The sequence below is a fragment of the Lissotriton helveticus genome, chromosome 5_1, assembly GCF_964261635.1.
Source record: "Lissotriton helveticus chromosome 5_1, aLisHel1.1, whole genome shotgun sequence".
Classification (NCBI taxonomy): Eukaryota; Metazoa; Chordata; class Amphibia; order Caudata; family Salamandridae; genus Lissotriton; species Lissotriton helveticus.
The window spans coordinates 697927035-697946043 of record NC_136065.1 but is presented as its reverse complement, the minus strand read 5'-3'; positions in this window follow the sequence as shown (position 1 = coordinate 697946043).

The following is a 19009-nucleotide window of genomic DNA, read 5'->3' as shown; positions in this document are numbered from 1 at the left end:
CAGCTGGCTAACCATCCCCCTTTTTATCTTGTCCCTGAGACCATTAACGTTCCAGCTGAGCGTGGCGATCCCTAACCCCTGTCTACCAGAAGACATTGAAATGATACAACATATCTAGGTCACCTGATGCATGAAATATACAACAAAACCAAAAGTCAAATATAGTTGCACATATTGAGATCTCAATTTCGAGAAACCTTCGAGTTTGCAAACCCCCCACAACTTTCCTCCCTCCTCCCCCCACCCTGCACCCCTGCCTGTAGCTTACGCTCATCCCCAACTAGCAGTGTGCCTGTCGCCCCCAACCAAATCTACAACTAACTAAAAGTAGAAAATAGAGGAGGTCCCGGGAATGTGTCCACCCCCTCACGTGCTCCCTCCACACCGCCCCTGCCTAGATCAATCCCACGAGACATCTTACCAACACGGCGGTATCGGGGAGTTATTACTTGCCCGCCCCATCACCCTCCTACAATATACCTACGATCAGGCCCGCATAGTCACCATTTTCAAACATTCATTGTTCGTCCACCTCCCCTTTGTCTTGGCTCTCTGTCTCCGTTGCGTGTGCACTATCTAACCAGTCCGTCACCACCCCGGGATAGTTGAAGAACCAGGCCCTCCCATTGTGCTCCACACGAAGACGCGCCGGAAACATCATGGCATATTTCAACACTTTATCACGCAACTTGATCTTCACTGGTAAGAACCCCTGTCTCTGTTTTTGCACCATTTGAGTAAAGTCAGGGAAGAAAGAGAGGGTTGCATTTCCAAATCTCAGTGGGGGCCCCAGTCTAGCCGCCTGTAGAATAGCGTCTCTGTTTCGAAAATTCAAGACCCTAGCGATCATCGGACGGAGAGGCGCCCCGGGCCTGGGTCTGCTCCCCGGCACCCTATGTGCCCGTTCGACCATAAAAAATTTGCTGAGGCCTTTCGGTTTGAGGTGATTAAGAACAATGTTTTCAACAAACAGGTCAGGCATTTGATCCTCTGATTTCTCAGGCACCCCTAAAATGCGAACGTTGTTCCGCCGTGTCCTCCCTTCAAAATCATCCAACTTCCGATCCATGAGGACTCTTGAGGCCTTAAGTTCCCGCATTTCCTGTTGCAACAGATTCACATCGTCCATGAGACTGGCAGTCTTGACCTCCAATGACTTCACCTTTTCACTTGCCTTAGTAAGATCCGCTCTGATCAGTCCCACTTCAATCCTGACGGTATCAATCTTATTATCCAGGGCCTCTATCTTCTGGCCCAGAGACGTTTGAACACCATTGATGGCCGCCATTAGATCCGACAATGTTGGTTCTAACTGAGCAGGTGCAGACTCTTCTCCTCCCACCTGCGTCCGTTTCAGCTCTACCGGGAAACCTTTGGGCAGAGTATAACGGTCCAATTTATTGGACTGGACATTCCTGACTCCTTTGGAAGTTCGGGGCAAGGATCTAGCCTGATCCGTTTTTGTCGCCATCTTATCTCGGGCGTCCTTGTCGCACCTCTCCTCTCTGATCACCCTCGTCGAGAGCCTCTGTTTCTCTCCAGTGCTTAATAAATGAGTTCACTAGACCGGCCCCCCAGCTCCCCGCCAGGCCCCACCTTGCCTCCCGGGTTCCTGCACATCCAACAAACTGTGCAGCATCCAGTAATAGCGGCTGCCCCTAGAGCACCTCGGTGGGTTATAGCCTGGGCACGACTTCGGATCGCACTCAGTCGATCACACCTCGGATCGTTGTTTCGCCGCTCAATGTCCGCAACCTCAGCCCCTCCGGCCCCTACTTCCCCTTGAGCACGTGACTGGGAGTCCTCGACATTGCCAAGCATTGCCCCGTCTCTCTCTGAGCATCTGCCTCCTGTCGCAGCTCTCCTCTCACAGTTGTGCCTCAAGCAGGGAGCGACACCGGGCACCCACCACAATCAGACGCGATATGCAGCGAGTCCGCTAAACTAACGGACCATCTCCATGATGGGTGAGGCGCCCGCCGCACCCCCTCCAGAGGCACTCACACGCAGTCCTAGTGTGGAGGCAGGGTGGCAAACTAGGCTCCCACTCCTCGCATCGATCTCCAATACTGCTCCCTGTCGGCCAATCCCGCTGTGATTTCAGGGGTGCTCCGTGATCTGCACCACTCGGGGCACTGCCAGGCTGCGTCTCCACCTCAGCGACCCCGGGGCCAAGCGGCCGGCTATCACTCCACCCATCGTGATGCTGGGCTGGGGGGCACGTCCTCCTCTGTCCCCCTCTCCTTCCTGCCACTGCAGCGACCTGGTTTCCCGGCCCTCGGTCCCTCGGCGACGCGATGACTTTTTGGAAATTGGGGCGGACCGGGTCCTCCCGTTCTCACGCCCCCGTTGTTTATGCACTCGCGACCGGGTCCTAGATCACTCGAGGCCCCGGCTCCAGTTACAGAATAGGCCTCAATTTGTCCGGCGACGTAACTTCGCCTCCGGACCTCGGAGGCGGCTCGGGATTTTCACCTGCGGGCGTCGCTCCTATTCCCACACAAGGGTGTGGGGAGAAGCTACAGGATGCACAGCAGGATGTCTGGGAGGGAGAAAGAGATCGTCGGAGCCAACTCCCTAAGCGGCCATCTTGGTCGCTGGTTAGGCTCCTCCTCAACAACTGAAAATTATAACTTTTTCAACTATTGGTGAGAGATATTTGCTGACTTTATTTAAATTTTGAACCTATTTGCTTTTATCTCACCGTGCCTCTTTCTTTAATGTTTTATTTGTTAGCATGCTCATCAGCGTATTTTATTTTAAGAAAAAAAAAGTTGGATTTTCATCTTTCATGACATTATAAGCTGATTGGGAGAGTAGTCGATGTGCTGCTTATTGTTTTGGGAGTTGCGCTTTCTCATGCTTATTTTGGTGTGAGGTTTTGCAAGTTATGTTGAGCGCTTTAAAAATTTCAAGGATAAAGGAAAAGGCACTGTAAGCAAGCTTTGTTTGAATCAGCACGAGATAAATTTACTGTTAGTAGCCTCCGAGCTGCTTGTTTAGGTTCAAACATTTATTCTCGCCGAATTCTTCGTGGATGTTCTTCAAGGAATCTTGCGTCGAGCTCTTGTTACCAAACAATCTTCGTCACGACGTTTCAAGGTGATCCTTCATTCCTGGTTACCATGCAACTACTGTGTATGCTGTACGTCAAGTCGTCTCGACGTGGGAGCCATTTTGTCATCAGTATCTGCCTTGGTTTCAAGGCAACCGCGTTGTACCTCAGGACGCTTTTATGAGGAGCGTATCAGCGTGGGAGCCATTTTGAGTTTTAAGCTTCATAACAATGCCAAGAGTTTCTGAGCAGTGTTTTTGCAGATAATATTTATCGGCGAGTTAACTTTTCTCTCATCAGCGATTCGCACGCTTGGTAACTTTGAGGCACTATTTTCTATTTGGCAATTATATTTTTTTTAAAAAGGAAAAGGAAGCTCACAGTGTGTTAACAGCGATACACTCGCTTTGGTGTGTCATGAGCGATACACTCGCTTCAGGAGTACTTTTAATTGGTAATTAGTTGTTATCTTTGCAGCGACACACACGCTATATTTATTTACACAGTGTGTCATCAGCGATACACTCGCTCTAGTTATTTACACAGTGTGTCATCAGCGATACACTCACTTCAAGAGTACTTTTATTTGATATTAATTGCTATCTTTGCAGTGTCATACGCTGTAATTATGTATATCCACGGTTGCTCTATGTTTAATTCTGTTCTTTACATCAGCGATATACTCGCTCCAGTGTGTCATCAACGTTATACTCTCATTGAGTAAACTTTTATTGACAATTTGGTGTTATCTTCATTGCGACACACACGCTATATTTATTTATTTCCGCATGTGCTTTATATTTTAAAACAATTTTTTTAAAAAATATTACCACACACGTTTTGTGTGTTATTTATTCAATAATTCAAGTATTTCATATTTTGATGGAGAATTATTTTATGCACATCAATCTTAGCTTTTAATTTATTCAGCTGCATTTTTTATTGATTACATTTGTACATTAGCCGTATTAAGGCTTTAGCATTGTAAAAATGCAGAATGTCACTGCAGCTCCTCTCTTTTTAGCCTCTCCTGGTGAACCACCAATCAAATGGAAGAAATGGAAACACGTTTTTGAACATTATGCTAAGGTTAGTGGTTCATCGTTGAGTGCTGAAAGAAAAACCTCTTTGTTACTTCATTATATTGGTTCTGAAGGGCAAGACGTTTTTGATCATCTTCCTGAATTGTCAGCGGTAGAAAGTTATGTTCTGAATGAATATGAAGTCTGTATTTTTATGCTTGACAAACATTATCTCCCTAAAATTAGCACTATTCTAGAGAGATATCATTTTGGGAAGAGGATACAAAAAGATGATGAAACAGTTGAGACATATTTAACTGATTTAAGAAAATTAGCCTCTTCGTGCAAATTTGATGCCCTAACTGATGAACATATTCAGGATCAGTTCATGTTGGGGTGTAATATGGATAGGGTGAGGGAGGAGCTCTGGATGCGTGATGAGCCTAGCTTGGATGAGGTGATTGCTGTAGCTAAGAGGATAGAACATTCCTTAAAATGTGTAGCTATTATTAAAAATAATGGTTCAAAAGAAAGTGTTGTTCAGAATGTGAAGGTGAAAAGTAAAAAAAAGGTGGTTGAGGAAAAGTTAGAGTCTAGGGGGAAGGAGAAAGAGCATGATAAGAAAACGTTTTTGAAAGATAAATATAAAGGAAGCTTTGTCACTTTAAGATGTTTTAGGTGTGATAAAGTTGGGCACCTTGCAAATTATAGCAAATGTCCAGCTCTTGGAAGTACTTGTAGCAAATGTAAAAAGAAGGGACATTTTTCTTCAGCTTGTAAAAGTAAGACTACCTATAAGGTTAAGAAAATTAAAGTTTATGATGAGGATTCTGTTAATTCCTCTACTGATGAGTATGAATATGGGCAAATAGTGTCTGTAGTTAGTAGTAGCGCTACAAAGAAATCTTGTCCGTTTGATGAGATAAAAGTTGATGGTTATAGTACATGAGTCTTGTTCGACTCAGGGGCAAAAACTACAATTGACTCTAATGATTTCTGATGTTAAGAATTTGAAAGGTAATATAAAATTGTTTAAACCGGACATTATTCCATTAGCTTATGGAGGAGAACCAATTAGGATTCATGGTTATTCTTATGGTTTGATTGAGTTTAAAGAGAGGATGATATCTGGAAAGATCTTTGTATCTAAAAAAGGTGATAGCATCATATGTTGGATTCATCAGGGGGAGTTAGGAATTTATTTGGATGCAAATTCAGTTCCTCCCATTTTACTGAGAGAGTTAACTTGCTGTGTTGAGAATGTTACAAATGATGGATTTGCTGAATCACTTAAGAAGGAGTTTCCTAATGTGTTTAGAGAGGGTCTTGGATGCTTGAAAGGGTATCAACACAAGATTAAACTCAAGAGTGATTCTGTTCCAGTTGCTTGTAAAGTGCGAGGTGTTCCTATTGCTATCAAAAAAGATATGGAAAAAGAAATAATGAAATTAAGGGAATATGGAATTATTGAGGAAGTGGAAGGTACAGAATTTTCTTGCTCCGGTTGTGGCTGCGCGCAAACCTAATGGGGATTTACGCTTATGCATAGATTTGCGCCAATTGAATAAATGTGTGGTCATAGATAGGTATCCATTACCTAATATTAATGAATTGCTGATGTTAATGGGAGGAGCAAAAGTTTTCAGTACCATAGATTTAACCTCAGCGTATCATCAGGTGGAACTTGATGAATCTAGCAGAGACCTCACAGCTTTTATCACTCCGTTTGGGACATACAGGTTTGTAAGAATGCCCTTCGGTTTAGTCTCTGCCTCCTATGTATTCCAACGTGTCATGGAAAGGGTTCTCAGTGGTTTAGAAGGGGTCTGTGTCTATCAAGACGATGTTCTTATTTTTGGGGATGATGCTGTGCAACATGACAAACGACTTAAGTCTGTGCTAGAGAGATTAAATGTCAATAACTTGACAGTGAAATTAGAGAAGTGTAAATTTCAATCTGGTTCTTTGAATTATTTAGGGCACAATATCTCTGGCTTTGGAATTAAGCCGAAGGAAGATTTTATTAACGTCATTAGTAACATGGCTTCTCCTTGCAATAAGGAAGAGCTAATGAGTTTTTTAGGTATGATTGAATATTACGTGAAATTTATTAAAGGTTTTGCAGATATGACAGCGAGTATGAGATTACTTTTGAGGAAAGGGTCTCATTTTGTGTGGTCAAAAGATTGTCAAAGTGAATTTTCCATGCTTAAAGAGAAATTCAGTTGTGCGACTTTTCTAAAGAGTTTTGACTCTAACCTGAAATCAGTTTTAACTACTGATGCCAGCGAAAAGGGTCTTGGGGCGGTGCTACAACAAATAGGTCCTGATGGTATCAAAACTGTTTTGTTTCTTTCTAGAAGTCTGAAGGATGCTGAAACCCGTTATTCTGTTGTAGAACGTGAGTCATTAGCTGTTTTTTGGGCTATTAAAAAGCTCAAAAGGTTTTTGTGGGGTGTTGAGTTTGAAGTTCGAACAGACCATAAGCCTCTTGTAGACATTTTTGATAAGAAGGGTTTGGACTTTATCTCAAGTCGCATAACGAAATGGATAATAAACTCGCAAGAGTACTCATTCAGGCTTAAGTACATTCCTGGAGCTAATAACACAATTGCTGATGCATTGTCTTGTTTGGTATCTTCAGATTGTGAGGAGGATTATGACTTAGAGGAAGATGGTGATTGGGTGTGCTCGGTTGATCTGGGTCACATTTCGGAAGAAAAGTGGATTAAAGAAGTTGAATCGGATAATACTCTGAAAGAAGTTATGAAGTTGATTAAAGAAAAATTGAGAAATTTTAAGAAAGGTTCAATTACCACAAAACCTTTCTGGTGTGTAAGAGATGAGTTGAGTGTGGATAAGAATCTTTTGTTTAAGGGAACTAGGTTGGTTCCACCTGAAAGTATTAGAAATGATATCATACAATTGGCACATCAAACCCATACTGGCAGTACTAAAACCAAAGAAAGGATTCGTATTTCTTATTGGTGGCCAGGGATGGACAAAGTAACTGAAAGAATTGTACGGGAATGCGATGTTTGTAATGCAAGTGACAAAACAAAAGGTACAAGAGTTCAACGGATGATTGTGAGAAATCGTCCAAGACATCCGTGGGAGGATGTTTATCTGGATCTTGTGGGTCCATTACATGACAAGGGTTCCCAAATTTTCATCTTAGTCATTACTGATATGTATTCAAGGTGGCCTGAGGTATTTTTTTTTGCATAACACTGATTCGAAGAGCATCATCAAATGTCTTAAGTCATTATTTGGTAGAGCAGGTATTCCTAAAACTCTGCTAACGGATAATGGAGTCCAATTAATCTCTAAAGAATTGGAAGACTACTTGGGCTCATGTGGAATTGTACATAAAAAATGTTCGCTCTATCATCCCGAGGCAAACAGAATGATAGAGAGGTTTAACAGAGTTATAAAAGAAACCATTAGTTTGGCAAAATCTCAGTTTCTAGTTTGGAAGGCTGAGCTGGTGAAAAAGGTGGAAGAATATTGGTTGACTCCTCATTCTACAACAGGAAAGTCACCTTTTGTTGTTTTCAGAGGTAGAGTTCCCAATCCTTTGCTAGATTCTTTTGGGGTTAATGAACATGCATTTTTTAAAGGGAAAGATCATTTGGGTGGTAGTGAAGAGGTGTTAGCTAGCGAAAATGTAAAGGCTGAACAAATGAAGGTATATTTTGATAAAAGAAATGCTGTTAAAGCTTTAAAGGTTAATGTGGGTGATTTGGTGGCCATCAGACGTACTGGTATGGTTGGTTGTAAAAGTTCTAAATACATGGATCCCTTAGTAGTCATTAAGGTATTTGCTAATGCTGTGAAAACTGAGGATCACCGTGTATGGAATCTTAACAGAGATGTAATTGTGAAAAGGAAAGGTGAAATGAAAAGGAACGAAGAACATGATAATTTTCAGAGAAAGGATCCTAATATGAACTTTTCAGATGGTTTTAAAATAACTTCCAAAAATGTTTCAAAGCCTTCATTACATTCAAGCCGCTCTAGCTCTGAGGTTGAGGAAACAAGAAGATCTTCTAGGTTCACAAGTAGTCATGTACATCTTAAGGACTATATTTAACCTTGTTACAATTTAGTGTTATCTTAAGGACTATATTTAACCTCGTTACAATTTAATGTTAGTGTTCTCTCATTTTTTTCTTTATAGATATATATTTTTTGTTAAAGGAGGGAGATGTGTGATATTCCTTCACATCTATTTTACCTTTCATGTATGCTCTATGATTTTTACTTTCCCTAGTGTCTCTAGGTATTCTCTATGGTTTGTTATGTGTTAGTTCTTTTATTGATGTCAGACTGTAAGTATGTAATATGTTCAGTTGAGTTTCTGCATTGGCTGGATGAGATCCTACTTTAAGAATAAACTACTGGAATAGTTCCTGCTTCTTTGGACTTTTTATTATAAATATAACAAAGTGCTATGAATGTAGGTTAAAAATACAACATAGCCCCTGAGCTTTAACACAGCTCGCAACAATAAAACAATAATTTTTAACAATGGTTCCCCCACAATTCAGATTCAGTTCTCAAGTAAGCCCTCCGTGTCTAGTGATACACTTGAGACCTCGGTTTTAGCTGCTGCACGGTTGCTTCATCCGAGCCTTAAGTAGCCGCGAACAAGGGTCCAGCCACTAGACCGCTGACCAAAAATAGCTGTCCAAAAAGTGCAAGTGCTATGAATGTAGGTTAAAAATACGAGATAGCCCCCTGAGCTTTAAAACAACTTGCAACAATAAAACAGTAATTTTTAAAACTGGCGCCCCCACATTTCAGATTCGGTTCTCAAGTAAGGCCTCCGTGTCTAGTGATGCACGTGAGACCTCGGTTTTAGCCCCTGCGCGGTCACGTCATCTGGGACTGAAGTAGCCCCGAACAAGGGTCCAGCTACTAGAGCGTGACCCAAAATGGCTGCCCAAAAAGTGCAAGTGCTATTAATGTAGGGTAAAAATATGAGATAGCCCCCTGAGATTTAACACAGCTCGCAACAATAAAAGAGTCATTTTTCAAACTGGTTCCTTCACAATTCAGATTCGATTTTCAAGTAAGCCCTCCTTGTCTAGTAATGCACGTGAGACCTCGGTTTTAGGCCCCGCGCAGTGGCGCCTCCGGGCCTTAAGTAGCCCCGAACAAGGGTCCAGCTACTAGAGCCCTGACCCAAAATGGCTGCCCAAAAAGTGCAAGTGCTATGAATGTAGGTTAAAAATACGAGATAGCCCCCTGAGCTTTAACACAGCTCGCAACAATAAAACAGTAATTTTTAAAACTAGTTCCCCCACAATTCAGATTCGGTTCTCAAGTAAGCCCTCTTTGTCTAGTGAGGCAGGTAAAACCTTGGTTTTAGCCGCTGCGCGGTCGCGCATCCGAGCCTTAAGTAGCCCCGAACAAGGGTCCAGCCACTAGAGCGCTGACCAAAAATAGCTGCCCAAAAAATGCGAGTGCTATGAATGTAGGTTAAAAATACGAGATAGCCCCCTGAGCTTTACCACAACTTGCAACAATAAAACAGTAATTTTTAAAACTGGTTCCCCCACAATTCAGATTCGGTTCTCAAGTAAGCCCTCTGTGTCTAGTGATGCACGTGGGACCTCGGTTTTAGCCACTGCTCGATCGCGTTATCTGGGCCTTAAGTAGCCCCGAACAAGGGTCCAGCCACTAGAGCGCTGACCAAAAATAGCTGCCCAAAAAGTGCGAGTGCTATGAATGTAGGTTAAAAATACGAGATAGCCCCCTGAGCTTTACCACAACTTGCAACAATAAAACAGTAATTTTTAAAACTGGTTCCCCCACAATTCAGATTCGGTTCTCAAGTAAGCCCTCCGTGTCTAGTGATGCACGTGGGACCTCGGTTTTAGCCACTGCTCGATTGCGTTATCTGGGCCTTAAGTATCCCTGAACAAGGGTCCAGCCACTAGAGCGCTGAACCAAAATGGCTGCCCAAAAAGTGCAAGTGCTATGAATGTAGGTTAAAAATACGAGATAGCCCCCTGAGCTTTAACACAGCTCGCAACAATAAAACAGTAATTTTTAAAACTAGTTCCCCCACAATTCAGATTCGGTTCTCAAGTAAGCCCTCTTTGTCTAGTGAGGCAGGTAAAACCTTGGTTTTAGCCGCTGCGCGGTCGCGCATCCGAGCCTTAAGTAGCCCCGAACAAGGGTCCAGCCACTAGAGCGCTGACCAAAAATAGCTGCCCAAAAAGTGCGAGTGCTATGAATGTAGGTTAAAAATACGAGATAGCCCCCTGAGCTTTACCACAACTTGCAACAATAAAACAGTAATTTTTAAAACTGGTTCCCCCACAATTCAGATTCGGTTCTCAAGTAAGCCCTCTGTGTCTAGTGATGCACGTGGGACCTCGGTTTTAGCCACTGCTCGATTGCGTTATCTGGGCCTTAAGTATCCCTGAACAAGGGTCCAGCCACTAGAGCGCTGAACCAAAATGGCTGCCCAAAAAGTGCAAGTGCTATGAATGCAGGTTAAAAATACGAGATAGCCCCCTGAGCTTTAACACAGCTCGCAGCAATAAAACAGTAATTATTAAAACTCATTCCCCCACAATTTAGATTTGGTTCTCAGGTAAGCCCTCCGTGTCTAGTGATGCAAGTGAGACCTTGATTTTAGCCGCTGCGCCCTCGTGTCATCCGGGCATTAAGTAGCCCCTGACAAGGGTCTAGCCACGAGAGCGCTGACCCAAAATGTCTGCCCAAAAAGTGCAAGTAGTATGAATATAGGTTAAAAATACAAGATAGTCCCTGAGCTTTAACACAGCTTGCAACAATAAAACAGTAATTTTTAAAACGGGTTCCACCGCAATTCAGATTCGATTCACAACTCAGCCCTCTTTGTCTAGTGATGCACGTGAGAACTCAGTTTTAGCCGCTGCGCGGTCCCGTCGTCCGGGCCTTAAGTAGCCCCCAACAACGGTCCAGCCACTAGACCACTAACCCAAAATAGCTGCACAAAAAGTGCAAGTGCTATGAATGTATGTTAAAAATACGAGGTAGCCCCCTGAGCTTTAACACATCCCGCCACAATAATTTTTAAAAGTGGTGCCCCCACAATTCAGATTCTGTTCTAACGTAAGCCCTCCGTGTCTAGTGATGCACGTGAGACCTCGGTTTTAGCTGCTGCTCTGTCGCGTCATCCGGCCCTTAAGTAGCCCCAAACAACGGTCCAGCCACTAGAGCGCTGATCCAAAATGGATGCCCAGGTAGTGAAAGTGCTATGAATGTAGGTTAAAAATACAATATAGCGCCCTGAGCTTTAACACAGCTCGCAACAATAAAACAGTCATTTTTAAAATTGGTTCCCCCACAATTCAGATTTGATTCTCAACTAAGCCCTCTTTGTCTAGTGATGCACGTGAGACTTCGGTTTTAGATGCTGCGCGGTCGCGTAATCTGGGCCTTAAGTAGCCCCAAACAAAGGTCCAGCCACTATACCACTGACCCAAAATAGCTGCCCAAAAAGTGTAAGTGCTATGAATGTAGGTTTAAAATACGAGATAGCCCCGTGTGCATTAACACAGCTCGCAACAATAAAACAGTAATTTTTAAAACGTGTTCACCCACAATTCAGATTCGATTCTCAACTAAGCCCTCTTTGTCTAGTGATGCACGTGAGACCTCGGTTTTAGCTGCTGCATAGTTGCGTCATCCTGGGCTTAAGTAGCCTCCAACAACGGCCCAGCCCCTAGACCACTGACCCAATATAGCTGCACAAAAAGTGCAAGTGCTATGAATGAAGGTTAAAAATACGAGATAGCCCCCTGAGCTTTAACACAGCTCGCCACAATACAACAGTAATTTTTAAAAGTGGTTCGCCCACAATTCAGATTCTGTTCTCAAGTAAGCCCTCCGTGTCTAGTGATGCACGTGAGACCTCGGTTTTAGCTGCTGCTCGGTCAAGTCATCTGGGCCTTAAGTAGCCCTGAACAATGGTCCAGCCACTAGAGCGCTGACCCAAAATGGCTGCCCAAGAAGGGCAAGTGCTATGAATGTAGGTTAAAAATACAAGATAGCCCCTTGAGCTTTAACACAGCTCGCAACAATAAAACTGTAATTTTTAAAACTGGTTCCCCCACAATTCAGATTAGGTTCTCAAGTAAGCCCTCTTTGTCTAGTGATGCACGTGAGACCTCGGTTTTAGCGCTGCGGGGTCGGGTCATCTGTGCCTTAAGTAGCCTTGAATAAGGGTCAAGCCACTAGAGCGCTGACCAAAAATAGCTGTCCAAAAAGTGCAAGTGCTATGAATGTAGGTTAAAAATATGATATAGCCCCCTGAGCTTTAACACAACTTGCAACAATAAAACAGTAATTTTTAAAACTGGCTCCCCCACATTTCAGATTCGGTTCTCAAGTAAGGCCTCCGTGTCTAGTGATGCACTTGAGACCTGGGTTTTAGCCCCTGCTCGGTCACGTCATCTGGGCCTGAAGGAGCCCCGAACAAGGGTCCAGCTACTAGAGCGCTGACCCAAAATGGCTGCCCAAAAAGTGCAACTGCTATGAATGTAGGTTAAAAATACGAGATAGCCCCCTGAGCTTTAATACAGCTCGCAATAATAAAAGAGTAATTTTTAAAACTGGTTCCCTCACAATTCTTATTAGGTTCTAATGTAAGCCCTCCTTGTCTAGTAATGCACAAGAGTCCTCGGTTTTAGCACCTGCGCGGTCGCGCATCCGGGCCTTAAGTAGCCCCAAACAAGGGTCCAGCTACTAGTGCGCTACCCCAAAATGGCTGCCCAGAAAGTGCAAGTGCTATGAATGTAGGTTAAAAATACGACATAGCCCCCTGAGCTTTAACACAGCTCGCAACAATAAAACAGTAATTTTAAAAACTGGTTCCCCCACAATTCAGATTTGGTTTGCAAGTAAGCCCTCCGTGTCTAGTGATGCACGTGAGACCTAGGTTTTAGCCGCTAAGCAGTCCCGTCATCCGGGCCTTACGTAGCCCCGAACTAGGGTCTATAAACTAGAGCACTGACCCAAATAACTGCCCAAAAAGTGCAAGTGCTAGGAATGTAGGTTATAAATACGAGATAGCCTGCTGAGCATTAACACCCCTTGCAACAATAAAACAGTAATTTTTAAAACTGGTTCCCCACAATTCAGATTTGATTCTCAAATTAGCACCCTTTGTCTAGAGATGCAGGTGAGACCTCGGTTTTAGCTGCTGCTCGGTCACGTCATCCGGGCCTTAAGTAGCCCCAAACAACGGTCCAGTCCCTAGACCCGTGACCCAAAATAGCTGCCCAAACAGTGAAAGTGCTATGAATGTAGGTCAAAAATATGAGAGAGCCCCCAGAGCTTTAACACATCTTGCAACTTTAAAAGAGTAATTTTTAATACTGGTTCCCCCACAATTCAGATTCGGTTCTCAAGTAAGCCCTCCTTGTCTAGTGATGCACGTGAGGCCCCAGTTTTAGCCTCTGCACGGTTGCATAATCTGGGCCTTAAGTAGCCCCAAACAAGGGTCTAGCCACTAAAGCTCTGACCCAAAATGGTTGCCAAAAAAGTGCAACTGCTATAAATGTAGGTTAAAAATACGAGATAGGCAACTGAGCTTTAACACAGCTCGCCACAATAAAACAGTAATTTTTAAAACTGGTTCCACCACAATTCAGATTCGGTTCTCGAGTAAGCCCTCCGTGTGTAGTGATGCACGCGGGACCTCGGTTTTAGCCACTGCTGGTCATCCGGGCATTTAGTAGCCCCGAACATAGGTCCAGCCACTAAAGCGCTTTCCCAAAATGGCTGCCCAAAAAGTGCAAGTGCTATTAATGTAGGTTAAATATACGAGATAGCCCCTGAGCTTTAAAACTGCTCACAGCAATAAAAAAGTAATTTTTAAAACTGGTTCCACCACAATTCAGATTTGATCCTCAAGTAAGCCCTCAATGTCTAGTGAGGCATGTGAGACCTCAGTTTTTGCCGATGCGCGGTCGCGTCATCTGGGCCTTAAGTAGCCGTGAACAAGGGTCCAGCTACTAGGGCGCTGACCCAAAATGGCAGCCCAAAAAGTACAAGTGCAATGAATGTAGGTTAAAAATGCGAGATAGTCCCCTGAGCTTTTACACAGCTCGCAACAGTAAAACAGTAATTTGTAAAACTGATTCCCCCACAATTCAGATTCGGTTCCCAAGTTCTTCACTGGCTTCTTCCTGGTTTTCAACAGGATTACCTTAGAACTAACCCTACTGGCTGCGCAATGTTTCCAGAATGATATCTCCTCTGAGAAATGTTCTTTCGTAAGCCTGGTGCCCTTCTACTGCTTAACTTCTGTCAGTTCCCAGGTTTGGCGGAACCGGGCTGGTGGGCAATCCTTTCCTGTGATCAGGGCCTGGAATGTCCTTACTCCCTCCATCCTTCCTGAGCCACATAGCCTTAAATTCTGTAGAATATTAAGAATACATCTGTTTCACTAGTCTTTTTTCTGATTCCTTTTCTCTTACATTATTAGCACCAGGGCACCTTCGTGTGATCACACGCTTTACAAATGAGATAACATAACATAACACAACACAACATAACATTACATGCATAAGCCTTGCATCATCTGGCTGCTCTGGGCTATAGATTCTCTGTTCAGAGGTAATCAGGAGCAGACATCTTACTCTTCAGGTCATCTCATCCTTTAAGCATCCATGCAAGAAGACTGATGAACGTGTTCCTCATTTAATTTAATAAACGTTCTCCTACAGTTTCAGAAAAACACATTCTTAAAAAAAATATCTATTGTGGGAACTCTCATTTCTGGTTTTTTCGTTCCCATAAATTCCAAACACTTAAAAACAGTGCTCTTCAAATTTTCTAAAATAATGTTATTGGGAACGTCCAGAATGACCAATTTGTTTTCACAAAATTCCTTAAAAACAGGCAGCTTTGTAATTCAAACATTACTATTATGTGTACGTATCTGTAATGTTCCTTGCCCCCACACTGTACACTGAGTCTCAGTAGGTGATATATTCTTTATTTCCACCAATAACAAGCAATCTGAGCATAAGGGCGCCGAGCGTCTGCACAGTGACAGCTCCGGTCGCCAACTGCCGTTCTCCCCGTTCGCGCCTTTCCAAACTCGCCTTCTGCGCATGCGCGCGTATCGCGCTCCTGTCTATAGCGTGACGCGTCATCGCGTTCACGCTCATAGACTAGAGCGCATCCTACATATCTCCCCTTTTCAACAATAAACAAATTAACTTTTCTCAAACTCTACGGTATGTCCATGGTCCCCAATGTTCTCTGGCTGGCCCACATGTCTGACACGCCTATGATTAATGTCCACTCATTTCAAAGTCTCTATATCGAGAGGGCACAGTGACTGCCCTGCCACTACGGGTGTGTCTTACCGGCATGTTCTCTTCCACCTCTCTTTCTCCGCCTGATCTCGCTCCATCTCTCTGATCTCCACTCTGTGTTACGCCAGTCGGTGTACCATCTCTGGCTGTAAACCCTGTGCTGGGATTTTCCATCTCACTGTCCTCTCCTATTCCATCGGGAAGGACTTCATCACCTTGCTCTGGTTGAGGCCTGGTTTCATGGGAGTCCCTTTGTGTCTCTATCTCCTCCAGCTTGGGCCATACAACTATCTTGTTTACTCTGGCCATGCGGTCTTGGGACCACACCCTGCCATCGCTGAGGAGGGCTGCTCTGCCTCGCACCTCCTTGACTTGTAACGGCTGACTATATTTGCTGTCACCTTTCTTTTGTAGGGTAGGGAGTTTAACCCTAACCCACTCTCCTTCCTCCAGCTCTGTTCCTTTCACATTCCGACGTTTGTCATAGTTTGCGGCATAGATCTTCTGGGCCTTTTCCAAGTTGTGCTGAACCACCGCAGGGGACCATTTGCTGGTGATGGTCTTCTCCCTCCATACTACATTGTCCCGAGTGAACGGATGCCGTCCTCTCAGCACTTGAAATGGACTGTACCCCACAGCCGTGGGGGTGATCCTGTAGGACCACAGCATACTCATCACCTCGGTCTCCCAATCCTTTCCCTGCGTGATGGCCGCCTGTATGGAGCCCATTAGCACACGGTTGAACCGCTCCACTTGACCATTGCATGCAGGATGATATACTGCCGTGTGTTTTGACTCAATCCCATTCCTCCTCATAAACCTAATCCATTTGTCCGAGACAAACTGCGGGCCATTGTCACTGAGGATAGTTTTGGGAATGCCTTCTCTTAAGAACACTGTCGTCAGGAATTTCAGAATCGTGTCAGTATCCATGGATTCTTGAATGTCCACCTCAGGCCATTTGGAATACTTGTCCATTACCACACATAAATACTTGTTCACTCCTTTGCTGTCCAGGACAGGCCCTAGTATGTCGATGGCCACGTTCTCCCAGGGCCCCTGTGGCGTGTCAAACTTCCCCAAGGCCGGTCGGAGTGGTCTAAGCACTTTGTCAGCGCCTTGGCATTGGCCGCACTCCCTTACTTGCCTTTCAATGTGGACATCCATGCCTGGCCACCAATACATTTGCTTGACACGTGCTTTGGTCTTTACAATACCTAGGTGGCCCTCGTGAAGTAGAGTTAATAATCTGGGTATTAGTGAATCTGGCGGCACGACCCTCTCACCTCTGTAGATGAACACTCCCGAGTCACTCAGGGACAGTTCCTCTCTTATTTCATAGAACCTCCGTACTCCATCGGTGAGCCTCCTTTTGTCTGGCCAACCCGACGTCAGATGACTCTTTATCTCAACCTTTTCCACGTCCTGATCATAGGCGGCCGCCCATTCCTGGATACTTATTGACCTCTCATGATCCTCCATGCTTGCCACCATCTCTTCCTTATCCAGGGCATCCTCCGGCGCCACTTCCATCGCCGCAGCTCTGCTGAGATAATCCGCGACCCTGTTCTGCGTTCCTGGCAGGTATTCGACATCATAGGTGTAATCGAGCAGCTTCAGAGTCATTTTTGCTATTCTCGGGGTCGCCGTCTCATGACCCGAGGAAGTCAGGACTTTGATCAGGGGTTTATGATCAGTTTGCAGCTTGAATCTTGTGCCCCAAACGAACTGCCGGAACCTGCCCAAAGCCCAGGTGACTGCCAGCATCTCTTTTTCAATGACGCTGTACCTTTGCTCCGTCGGAGACAACGCACGTGAAGCAAAGCTGATCGTTTCAGTAGCTCCATCATCCCTCACTTGTGCCAGAACAGCCCCTAAGCCCTTATCACTGGCATCTGTTGTCACCACGGTCTTGTCCGAGGGGACAAACCCTTGCAATGGAACAGCATGGCTGATGCAGTCTTTGATCGTGTCAAATTCCAATTGTGCTTCTGAGTCCCACTCAAACTTTGTCTTGTCTCTGATGAGTTGCCTCATTCTGTATGTCCTGGTGGCGAAGTGTCTCACAAACTTGCTATAATACTCGGCCATTCCAAGGAACGACCGCACTTCCTCCTTGGAGCTGGGAGCCTTTGCATCCTTTATGGCCTTCACGTTTCGTTCCTTGGGTGAAATTCCACTTGTACTGATCTCATGCCCCAAGTATATCACCGAATGGGTCCCAATCTTGCATTTGCTCCATTCCGCCGTTAGTCCCTTGTTTTGCAGCACTTCCAGAACTCTATGCAACTTCCTGTCGTGATCTCCTTTGGAAGAGCCCATCACCAGGATGTCATCCTGAAAGTACTGTACCCCCGAAATGTCCTTGAACAGCCGATGCATCAGCTTCTGAAAGACAGCCGCTGCGGATGCCAGGCCAAAGGGCATCCTCCGGAACTGGTAGCACCCAAATGGTGTAATGAAGGCGGTGTACTTCCTGCTCGATGGATGCAGCTCAATCTGATAGTATGCAGACGTGAGATCTATGGTGGAGAAGTGAGTTACACCTTTTGTCTTGGCGAGCATCTCCTCAATTCTAGGCAGGGGAAATCTCTCCACAATGAGATTTTTGTTGAGCTCGCGGAGGTCAACGCAGAGACGAACCTGTCCATTGGGCTTCTTGACCACTACCAAGGGGGATAGCCACTCCGCACTGTCCACCGGCTCTATGATGCCTTGCTCCTCCAGCCTCAGGAGTTCTTGTTGTACCGCTCCGCTGGTGGACATGGGTATGTTCCTGACTTTGTGCACCACTGGTACTGCGCCCTCCTTGAGGACCATTCTGTGGACGAACCTGTCCAGTTTCCCAACTGAGCCATCAAAAACTTTGGGGTATGCAGACTTCCAATCTTCATCTCTCGTGAGGGGCCACTCGTCCGTCAAGAGAATCTGCTCTTTTCCTCCCGGGTTGAGTATGATTCCTAGATCTCCTGCGTCTCTCCACCCCAGCACTGAAGGACCTCTCTCTGCTACATACAGGGTGCACGTGGCTGACCTCCCTCTGAATTCGAAGATGAAGTCTCGGCACCCCACTAGTGGAATGGCATTCTCAGTATACGAGATGGGTCTGATGTCCGGCGGCCATAGGTCTGGCCCCACCACAGGCACAAAGTCTTCTTCCCATATGGATCTTTGCACGATGGTCCAAGGAGATCCTGAATCGACGGACACATGTACCTTCACTCCCCCTATCAGCATGTCCGTGCGAGGCTTATCTCTTCGCTTCCCCGTCACTTCTAGCACTTGGTCCTCGATGCATAACACCAAATCGTCGTCTTCCAGGTCATCCTCCCCGCTGGCGTCCGCTGTGGCCGCATCGACGCACTTGACCGTGGATTTCTTCCCCTTCTTGCGGCACACCTTTTCAAAATGGCCGACCAGGCCACAAAACGAGCATCTGGCGCGGAACGCGGGACAGCGTTTATCCTGCGCCGAATGTGCCGTGCTGCCGCATCTGTAACACGCAAACTTGTTGTCTGAGCCAGGGCGGACCGTCTGTTTCCCTGTCCATCTCGAATCCTTCCTCTGGTCTCCATGCATCCCTCTGGGTTTGCTGGGCTGGGGTG